This window comes from Sciurus carolinensis, chromosome 1 (assembly GCF_902686445.1).
Source record: "Sciurus carolinensis chromosome 1, mSciCar1.2, whole genome shotgun sequence".
Lineage (NCBI taxonomy): Eukaryota > Metazoa > Chordata > Mammalia > Rodentia > Sciuridae > Sciurus > Sciurus carolinensis.
In genome coordinates, this window is record NC_062213.1 from 161,892,169 (window position 1) to 161,902,099 (window position 9,931).

Sequence of the window (9,931 nt, forward strand, 5' to 3'; positions counted from 1 at the left end):
TTTAACCTAAGGATTCAACCCTCCTTCCAACAATCCTGGAAATTCATGATTATTATTATTAATCCCATTTTATAGATAAATAAAGAGAAGCACCCAGTGGTCCCAAGTTCTGCCTGATGTCCCCTGTCCAGTGGTGCGTCTGGGTTTTGCTTGCTCAGAGTCTATCTCTGAGACTTGCTCTCCTCATCACTCCTGCTTACTGCTTCTTGTATCCATGTGCTGTGCCTATCCATCTGCCAGCCACCCATTGACTGAATAAGGTTAGCAAAGAACTTGGTAAGGGGAGAGGAAGGGATCATCTTTTATTTCAGGGGGACCGAGATCATTACAGAATACCTCTGGTGATGAAATGCCTGCTGCGAGCCTAGTGCCACCAAAGCTCTCCAGGTGATTCTGATGCCTAGGTGGGTTTTGGAACCATGGATGCAGCCAGCAGTTTCACAGAAGATACTTAGATAAATGCCGTAACAGACGCCCTGGGATGTGAAGTGATCTGGCATTGCCACCCTGGCAGGGAGAGAAAGGAGCCAAAACTCTCCTCTGGCTCAGGGTCCTCAGCCAGGGCTCTTTGAGCTGCACTTTCTGAGCTTGGGCCAGGAATCTGCCCTGGGCATGGGGAACCACATACCTCACACGTGCATCTAATGATTACTCAGGAAGTGAGGGCTTTGGGGCTGACAAACGTTGCACCGGAAAGGGGAGGGAGAGCTGTCAGGAGGGGGTCAGCAAAGCCAGCTCCCTCAAAGCATTGTCCTTTCCTTCCTCCAACAGGATGCCAGGAGCCTCACAGAAAAGGGACTCATTTGTCTTCGTTCCCAGCACAATAACTTGCTGCTGGCCTTTCTCTTGGGCCTTTCTCAGAGCAACAGGATACGGTCTTTGCCAGGAGAGAAGGAAGGAAGGAGGGAGGCAAGGGAAATGACAGGCGCTCAGGATCTCCAGGCCCCCAGTCTGGATCCTGGACCTTGGGAAGACCCACTACTGGGAGGCCCAGGACTGTCTGGGTCCAGCTGGGCCTGGAGTGGGAAACAATTTTCAGTTGCAGGGAAAACCTTAATCAGATGTAAGCTGAGTAACCATTAGCAGCTGAGCTATAATTTCTGGGCGTATCTAAATGGCCTTCCGCCAACTTTTTAATCTTAATCTAGTTTTCTTTGCACACTTAGAGAAGAAAAACACATAGGGTTAATTCAGAATGGGGCCTTCGTTCCTTTTTTCCTTCATGTTAAAATGAAGAACTTATGCTTTGAAACATTATCTTAAACTTCTTTTGCAGTTGAGATTTTTTTTCCCCCAGGCTCACTCAAGATCTGCAGCAGCAGCAGAAACTCGTGTGTGTGTGTGTGTGTGTGTGTGTGTGTGTGTGTGTGTGTGTGAAAGAGAGGCGGGGGGGAGAAACAGAATGGTAGGGACATGGAGGGGGCTTACCCATGGTGCCGGTTTGGTTGTAGAATTGAAATCAATATTGCAATCTGCTACGAAGATATAAACAAACAAATCAGTACATTTTAACAAATGCCTATTTGTGTGTTTTGAACTCCATGTATATGACATTCACTGTGCTGGAGATGGTTGAAAAAGCAAGCCTACAATTTTCTAGTTCAGGAGGTGAGACTCTGACAGGTACATATAGCCAAGAGTGTTGGTATTGTTCACATAGAAAGCCAGGTGTCCAGGAGACAGGGGAATCCTCCTGGAGAGACACCCCTCCTGGCTAAGCTCTTGGGGAAGATGGACAATAGAAAGTGAGTTGGAGGTCACCTTCCTCAGTGGAAATGGTTGCTGAAGATAGTGGTCTTCCTTTTATATTAATGTTAAGCCTTGCCCCTAAGACTTTTCTGAAGTGTGGAAAAACATCACATTCAACTTAAACACGGGCCCTTGATGTGAACTCTGTTGCTGCCTGTCAAAGAAATCATGTAATTAATTTTTTTTAACTAAAGTTATTTGGATTTCAGCACAGATTATTTTAGTGAATTAGGCTTGTTCTCTCTCCCTGTCTCCCCTGTGTCTTAAATCGAGTTGGGATGCAGAGATAAAATGGAGGAATTTCCACTGCAGACCCTTGGGCAAGAATGTAAAGATAACAGGGTAAGTGGTCTGGTGGAGTGTCCAGCCTTTCTGGAGGTCAAGGTCCACAAGAGGCTGACTGGGGTAAAGGGTAGACTGTGGCTCATCCTCTCTTCACCGCTCAGAGTTGCCTTTGGGGAAGAGTGCCCAGGAGAGGTGAGTGAAGCAGAAATGCAGGAGAGAGGAAGAACAACTGCCATCTGCTGAGACTGGGCTCAGTCAAACACTTTGCATGTGTGATTTCTTTCTGTTCTGCTGGGCTCAGAACATAACATGGTGGTTTGGCTTGTTCCATACTTGGAAGTGAAGGCTGCTGATGGCCTCAGAAGCAAAGTCCTCCCTGACCTTCTTTGGCTCTCCTGTCTCCTACCTCTTTCTCTCCCAAAGCAAGTCAGAGAATTCCCAGAATTCCTCTTATCCAAAGTCATAGTAACTACAGCTCATCTGCCCCAAAGTAAGCTACAAAACTAAGAAAGGTCAATCTCTCCCATCTATCTTCTTCTTTGAGGACCCTCATTTCAGAAGGGTCCTGCCCTAGACTGGGGAGGAAGGAATGCTGCAGAGAGGCCAAGAAGACTATGGAAAGACAGTTCTTGCTGGGTTCCCCGTCAGTTCATTACCATAACATCATACACTTTGTATTCAATCATATCTCTACATAACTCTTTTCTTTATCAAACCTAAGAATAAAAATGAACAATTTTCTGTGGATCTTTGGGTCATGATTTATGAAGGCTCTGTGTCAGATAAAATTTTGATTATATAAATCTATATGCTTCTCTCTTGTTAACCTGTCTTTTATTATAGGAGTGTCAGTAGGGATGCTTACGATGGCTGAGGAAAGGTATCACAGCCTTTCTGCCCCTACCATTTTTACTACAATCCCATGAGTTTCAACTCCTGTCCTAATTTTCATCAAGGCAAAAAACAGGGTCTCAGAGGGTTGGATGATGGTGACTTGCCCAAGGTCATGTCGCTGGCAACAATCAGAACTGGGATTCTTCCCCAAACCCACCTCACCCCAAAGCACATATTTTTTGGACTATCCCATGCTCTGATTGAAAGTCCTTCCCTGGCTGGTTGTACCATTGGGTTAGACTGAGGTGTGACTACATGTTGGTTCTCCTCCCTTGAAGATGAGTCCCTCACATCTCCAATGTCAAAGGTGCTCTCTTCCAAGTCAACAAGGGCACACTTGCTTTCTCAGAACTTTAGTAATTATTTTTACAACTGTAACTTCCCCTTTCTGTAGGTATTTAATGACATTTGGAGGAAGAGAAGAAATTTTGCTTTATAAAGAGAGTGTTATATTAGCCAAAATATAGTTCATGAACCTAAAGTCTTGATATCTCTTTGAAGCTTGTTAGAAATGAAGACTCCCTGCCCACAGCCCTCCAGCATCCAAGTGAGAGGCATAAATGTTTCACATACACAAGGAAGTTTAAGATACATGCTAGAGTGGACATAATTTAGATTCAGATCTGGGCTCGAATTCCCATTCTATATTGATGAGTGAGACCTTGGGCAGTTTATAGAATTCCTCTGGGTTTTACTCTTCTCATTGATAAAATTAGGATAGATAGGTCGCCTTGAGCTGCCTCCAGGTTGCACCTTTCTGTGTGACCCTTTCCGTTATCAGTGCCCACTGGTCAGTAGCCCCCGATTGTAGGTGTCCCATCGATGCCCTGTAATAACTGTACACCCATGTCGTTGTAAGCTAGGCTGAGCCTGTGCAGCCATTCAGAGCGTTGCGTTAAGTATCGCAGTGATTGACAGCATCGTTGCCAGGACCCCCGAGTGCAACATGCCAGCAAGCAGATCGCGGCCTACAAGCAGTACAAAGGCACCGTGGACTGCATCGTCCGCATCTCTAAGAAGCAGGGCGTCCTGTCCTTCTGGAGGAGCAACCTGGCCAACGTCATCCGCTACTTCCCCACGCAAGCCCTGAACTTCGCCTTCAAGGATAAGTACAAGGAGGTCTTCCTGGGGGGCGTGGACAAGCACACCCAGTTCTGGAGGTACTTCGCCGGCAACCTGGCCTCCGGGGGCTTGGCCCGGGCCACCTCGCTCTGCTTCATCTACCCGCTGGATTTCGTCAGGACCCGCCTGGCTGCCCAAGTGGGCAAGTCGGGCACGGAGGAACGTGAGTTCAAGGGCCTGGGCGACTGCCTGGTGAAGATCACCAAGTCGGACGGCGTGCGCGGCCTGTTCCAGGGCTTCAGCGTGTCCGTGCAGGGCATCATCATCTACCGGGCCGCCAACTTCGGGGTGGACAACACGGCCAAGGGCGTGCTGCCCGACCCCAAGAACACGCACATCGTGGTGAGCTGGATGATGGTGCAGACCATCACGGCCGTGGCCGGCGTGGCCTCTTACCCCTTCGACACAGTGCAGCGGCGCATGATGATGCAGTCGGAGCGCAAAGGAGCCGGCCTCACGTACACGGGCACGGTGGACAGCTGAAGGAAGATCTTCAAGGACTAGGGCGGCAAGGCCTTCTTCAAGGGCACCTGGTCCAACGTGCTGCGGGGCATGGGCGGGGCCTTCCTGCTGGTGTTGTAGACGAGCTGAAGAAGGTCATCTAGGCCCCCCGGCTCAGCCAGGGGCCAGGGGACCAGGGGACCAGGGGCAGGAGCGCCCCACCGCTGCGGACCACGGACCTTCCGGGAATTCCAGTCTTCCTCCTGGCCAGAGGGTGTCCAGAGGGCTGGGAGCTCTGCAGGGGCGCCCTGGGGTCCCCTGGGACCACGAACTCCCCCTCCACGTGGCGCTTCGGGGTTGAGACGTCATGCGGGTCCAAGGCCCGGCAGGTCCACCAGGCAGACCTAGAGTTCAGAGACCCGGGACCCGCCTCATGTTGAGTATTTATTTACACCAGAGAATCATGTCTGTATTTGTACCTAAGCAATAGCTTCTAGCACAGTTGAGTCTTCACAATCGTGTTCCATGTCCGGCATTCCTGCTGCGAACAATAAAGCAGGTCACGGAAAAAAAAAAAAAAAAAAAAAAAAAAAAAATTAGGATAGATAATGCCCATTGCCCAGCCTTGGAAGAGTAAGTGAACTAAGATTTACTTCTGTTCTTACATACAGTATGCCATCCATGAATGATGATTATTTTCTGCCCTCGTCTTCCCTTCCCTTAAAAAAATTCTTTTGGAATATGTGCACACTATAAGATCTGTTCTGTGTGAAAGAAAATGCATCTGAAACACTAATCATACTCATTAGATCTGTATTTCCAATATGGTGACCACTTACTGTGCTTGGCTATTTCAATTAAAAGTAATTAAATGAATTTAAAATTCAGGTTTTCTATCATACTACCCATATTTCAACAGCCCCATATGGGCTAGTGACTAGTATATTGGGCACCATAGATACAGAACATTTTTATGATCAAGGAGAGTTGTCTTAGGTAATGCTACCTTAGACACCTTTTATTTCTCCTGGGATTTTACAACCACAGTCTAGATGTTTAAACAGTAGGAGCTCAATAAGTGTTCTTTGGCTTGAATTTCGCAGCTTCACTTATTGGAAAAGAGTGGTATAAGAGTCCCAATTTCTGGTTTGTACTTTCTACTCTGTCTACGAAGGAGCTATATGAACCTGGGTAAATCACTTACCCTCTCAGTTTCAGTTTCCTCTTCTGAAAATTTAGAGGAGAAGAGGTAATAAGAATACTTCCAATTAGTCTAGAAACTTTTGCATTTTTTATCTTTTTTGATAGTTTCCCCAACCTTACATCATGCAGGATGAGCAGCTCATCCTTATTTGACTGGGACTATCCTAGTTCTAAAAGTAAAAGTACCAAAACCCAGGAATCTCCTCACTCCCATGGACACCAGGACATTTGATCATCCTACCTACAAGTCCCTTCCAGTTATAAAATTCCATGGTCCTGTGATAACCTGAGAGTGGGGTTCCTGGAACCCCCAACTGCTGTCAATAGTAGAGAAAAGTAAGAGTTCATGCTCTGGTCAGAAGAGCCTGAATCTGATACCAATGTTATCACTTGATTTCTCAGAAACTCAGATTCCCCGCTGCAAAATGATAATGCTAGCACCAGTTCTTCCTTCTGTTTGTTGTGATGAGGACTAAGGGAAGCTTTGTTCGATGTGGAGCACTCTGCTAAGGTACTGTTAACTCAGCAGACTCTGGAAGGGAGAAGGGTCTATCTTTAGGAAACCTGTGATCAGGATGCTCATGAGTACCCCCAGGCATCCGCTGAAAGGAAGATGCCTTTTTATGAGCTCCTGTGCTCCTCTTCATTATAACCCTCACAGTCTGTGCCCTAGACTGTGTCTAATAAACAGCAGTTCAAACTGGTTAAAGAGAGCACATTTCAAGCCCCTGCCCTGCTGGGATAAAATGACTCTGATCCAGCAAGTTTACTAAACACAAACTAATCATTCTTGTTGCCAGAGTAGGTTTTTGGCAGAGCTCTATTAAGAGAGAGAGGGGGGGAAAAAAAGAAAAAAAAAAATGCTCTGGATTGCTGAGACAGCACTGTATTTAGACAATTAAATTTGGAAAAGCAAGACAGTTCCTGTAACTACCTCCCACACCCCCCTACTCCAAGAACAAAAGGTTTTGTTGAAAGTATTCATATGGATATTAATACCGACACTTTAATGAGCCCCTCTGCAAACTCATCAGCAGTAATTACAGCCAGCCACGGTGCCACCAGTGGGAAGGGTACAAAAGCGCCTCCAAAAATTAGTCACTTGTAAGTTAACCCCACAGTCACGTCAAACAGCCTACACTTGATGGCTGATTCACAATAATTCCTTGACACCTCTGTAGTTAAAGGGGACAGATCACCATGGGAAGTCTTCAGAAAAGGAAAAGTTCACATTTTCAAACGACCTTCCCATCAGAGAAAAGAGATTTTAGGAAACCAGGGTTATAAGTTAATCACTGGGTTAATGATGGCAGCAGCACTGGTTTCGCTGAGCAGTCTCTCAGAGTGAGGCAGGGCCCTGAACCCTCACCTGCCCAATCTGGTTTACTCCTCCACCAAGTCCTGGAGGCAAGGATGTTTTTATAGTGCCCATTTTATGGGCAAGGAAACTGAGGGTGCAAAGGGCTTTGTCCAAATTCTCCTCGTTAAGACGGCAGAACCAAAGATTTGAACTCGGTCTCCAAGTGAGATTTGAACTTCACCTATGAAATGGGAGTACATGAAAAAGTTTGAGATATTTCTTTCTATTTACAGGACATACTTCAGGGATTAAAAATTAGCCTGTGGTTTGGCCTTGACCCTCAGTATATAAATTCATAGAGGAAAGACTCTCTTTGCTTTCTGAACCTTCTTCCCTACTCTAAATTTTTCCCCTTTAGGGCTGAGATTTCACACAAAAAAACAGGGCTCGGTCAGTGTGGCAGTGCATGTCTTTAATCCCAGATTGGAGGCTGAGGCAGAAGGGTCACAAGTTGGAGGCCAGACTTGGCAATTTAGGAGGATCTTGTCTCAAAATAAAAAATACAAAGGGCTGGAGAAGTAACTCAGGGGCAGTGTGCCCCTGGGTTCACAAAGCAAAACAAAACAGAACAGGGCTCAAATCTTGGGTCTACTATTCTGATTGGTATCATTAATTCAGTCTCTTCTCTTTCCTAGGTGGTTGTGTAGAGAAATATTTCTAAGAAAAAAGATAGAGGAAGAATACGTAGAAGCAATAAGAAAGATTGAAGAAAGAGTGTCTGGCTTTCAAGGTTTGAATCTTGGTTTGAATTATTGCTCCTACTTATACTTAATTACTAGCTATAAAATTTTGAGTAAAACTCTCTGTAACTTAATTTTCTCATTTTTAAAATGGGAGCATTATTGTTTATCTCACTGGATGGCTGTGATGATCAAATAATACTGTCCATGCATGTCTTGGGACCCATGAATTACCTAATAAACCAACCAACCTCCTTCTCTGCTTCCTTTCCTGACTTCCTTGGGTTCAGTCCTTGAAACAACCCATGAAGCATGAATCAAGCGATATTACATTCTTATTTTACAAATGAGGAATTGGAGGCGTGAGTAGAGGAGAGAAGCAGCTGAAGACCAACAGCATGTGCATCTCTCTGCTGGAACTCTAATGCAGTTGGGTCTTTCTCCAGAGCGGGAACCTGTTTCACTACTGTTGGGAAAGAAAGCAGGGTTAGGAGTCTCAGTATGGACTGGGCTTTTACAGTTTCCTTTTTTAGCTACTCTATGGGAGGGCTGTTGAGGAAATTGTCCAACTCATGCAAATGAGCAATTGAGTGCAAGTTTCTGTGAGGGGAGGGAGCGAACCAGAGCTCTGGGTGGGGCTGGTGGCCTGGAGCTGGGTTAGTTTTTTCTGCTGCTACCACCCAGTGGCTCTCAGCTCCAGTGATCAATTGCATTGCTTCCTCGAAGGAGGGAAGTGGAACTAATAAAGAAAGCACCTCAGTGGGGGTGATGACCACACTCCTTGGTCAAGCACTTTCAAGAAGGTCTGGGCTGACTGGTGTCTCAGAAGCCAGGCTGTGTGTTTGCTGGGTCCAGGGAAGGAGTCCTCCAAGCCTTTACGTTGCTTCAGCAGAGTGGAGTCCAAAGCCAGGATCCTTCACTGCTGAGTGAGGGATGTGGGCACAGCTCTCAGCCTTGGTCTGAGTTCCTCTTGTACAAAAAGGAGTTCCTAGAGTGTATGCCCCAACAGAGGGGGTGGGCACAGAAAAGGAAGATCTTGATCAAGGGCCTGGTATACAGTAGGTATTCAGCATGTGTGAGACCTCTCCCCTTAGTGCAGATCTCTTTGAAAAAGCAGAAGGAGAAGAAATGTAATCTTCTTAGGCAAATAAACTGATTTGCATCTTCTCACTGGGGAAATGGCCATTTCCCAACTCTAAGACTTGGGGATTTGAGTAGGCAAATTACCCTTACTGAGGGTATGCATTTCAATGGTTTCATCTAGTTGGTTTCTTGTCCCTTCCACCACCCTAATTGAACAGAAACCTCTTCTCTTTCCTTCTTCTCTTCCCTTTTCTTTTCTTTTTCTTTTTAAACCATTGTCCCTGCTTATTGAATGCTTCGTCTGCCAGGCACTGTTAAATGCCTTCCTGAATTGTCTCATTTAACAATAAATGGGTGATCTTATGTGCTCTCAAATGATATGTGCCCCCAAATGACCCTGTAGAGTAGATGCAATTGTTATTTCTATTTTACAGATGAGAAACGAAGGTACAGGGAGGTAAAGTAACAGGTCCGGGGTCATTTAATACAAAGTGTAATAGGAGAGAGAGTTAAGACTCAAATGCGAGTCTGATTTCAATGCTCTTAGTATTATGGGGGTCAAGAATGCATTCTTAGATCATCCTGCAAGCATCCGGCTGACCAGGCTGGGGACTTTGCCAGTTCAGAGATTCAGTGATTGCTACCTAGAGTCACATGTTCTACCTTCTTCACCCCATGAAGCAGGGTCATCTTCATGCAGAAGTCCCTGGCTACCTTTTCTGAGCACCAGCAGGGTGCCTGTAAAGACCAGGAAAGTTGCCACACTGAGTCAGAACCCTTCTCCCCTTGCCCAGCCTGCCTCAGCTCCCTCCTCCTGTGAGCCCATGGCCTTCTCCCATCCCCTGACCCCAGTGCTGCCTGACACAGAGTAGGCATTTGGTCTGGGTCTCCAGTGTTCTTGGCCTGGGCTTTCTTCACAACCTGGTTCTTGAATCAAGTTCAAACTCCTCAGCATGGCAGTCAAGGCTTATTGCAAACTCAAAGTTTGTGCAGTACATCTGCCTGGAAAGTTCTTGCACACCTCCATCTGGACTCTACTCCTCCCTCAAGAGTCAAATTTTATTTCAGCAAAGCTGTCTCTGGGACTCTCATCTGCCCATCACCCACCCTTCCA

At 46.2% G+C, this 9,931-nt stretch overlaps 1 pseudogene; it reads left to right on the forward strand.

Annotated features, from left to right (window-relative positions):
* The first annotated feature begins 2,040 nt into the window (after positions 1 to 2,040).
* On the forward strand, positions 2,041 to 4,655 carry LOC124962239 (ADP/ATP translocase 3-like; annotated as a pseudogene).
* The last annotated feature ends 5,276 nt before the right edge of the window (positions 4,656 to 9,931 follow it).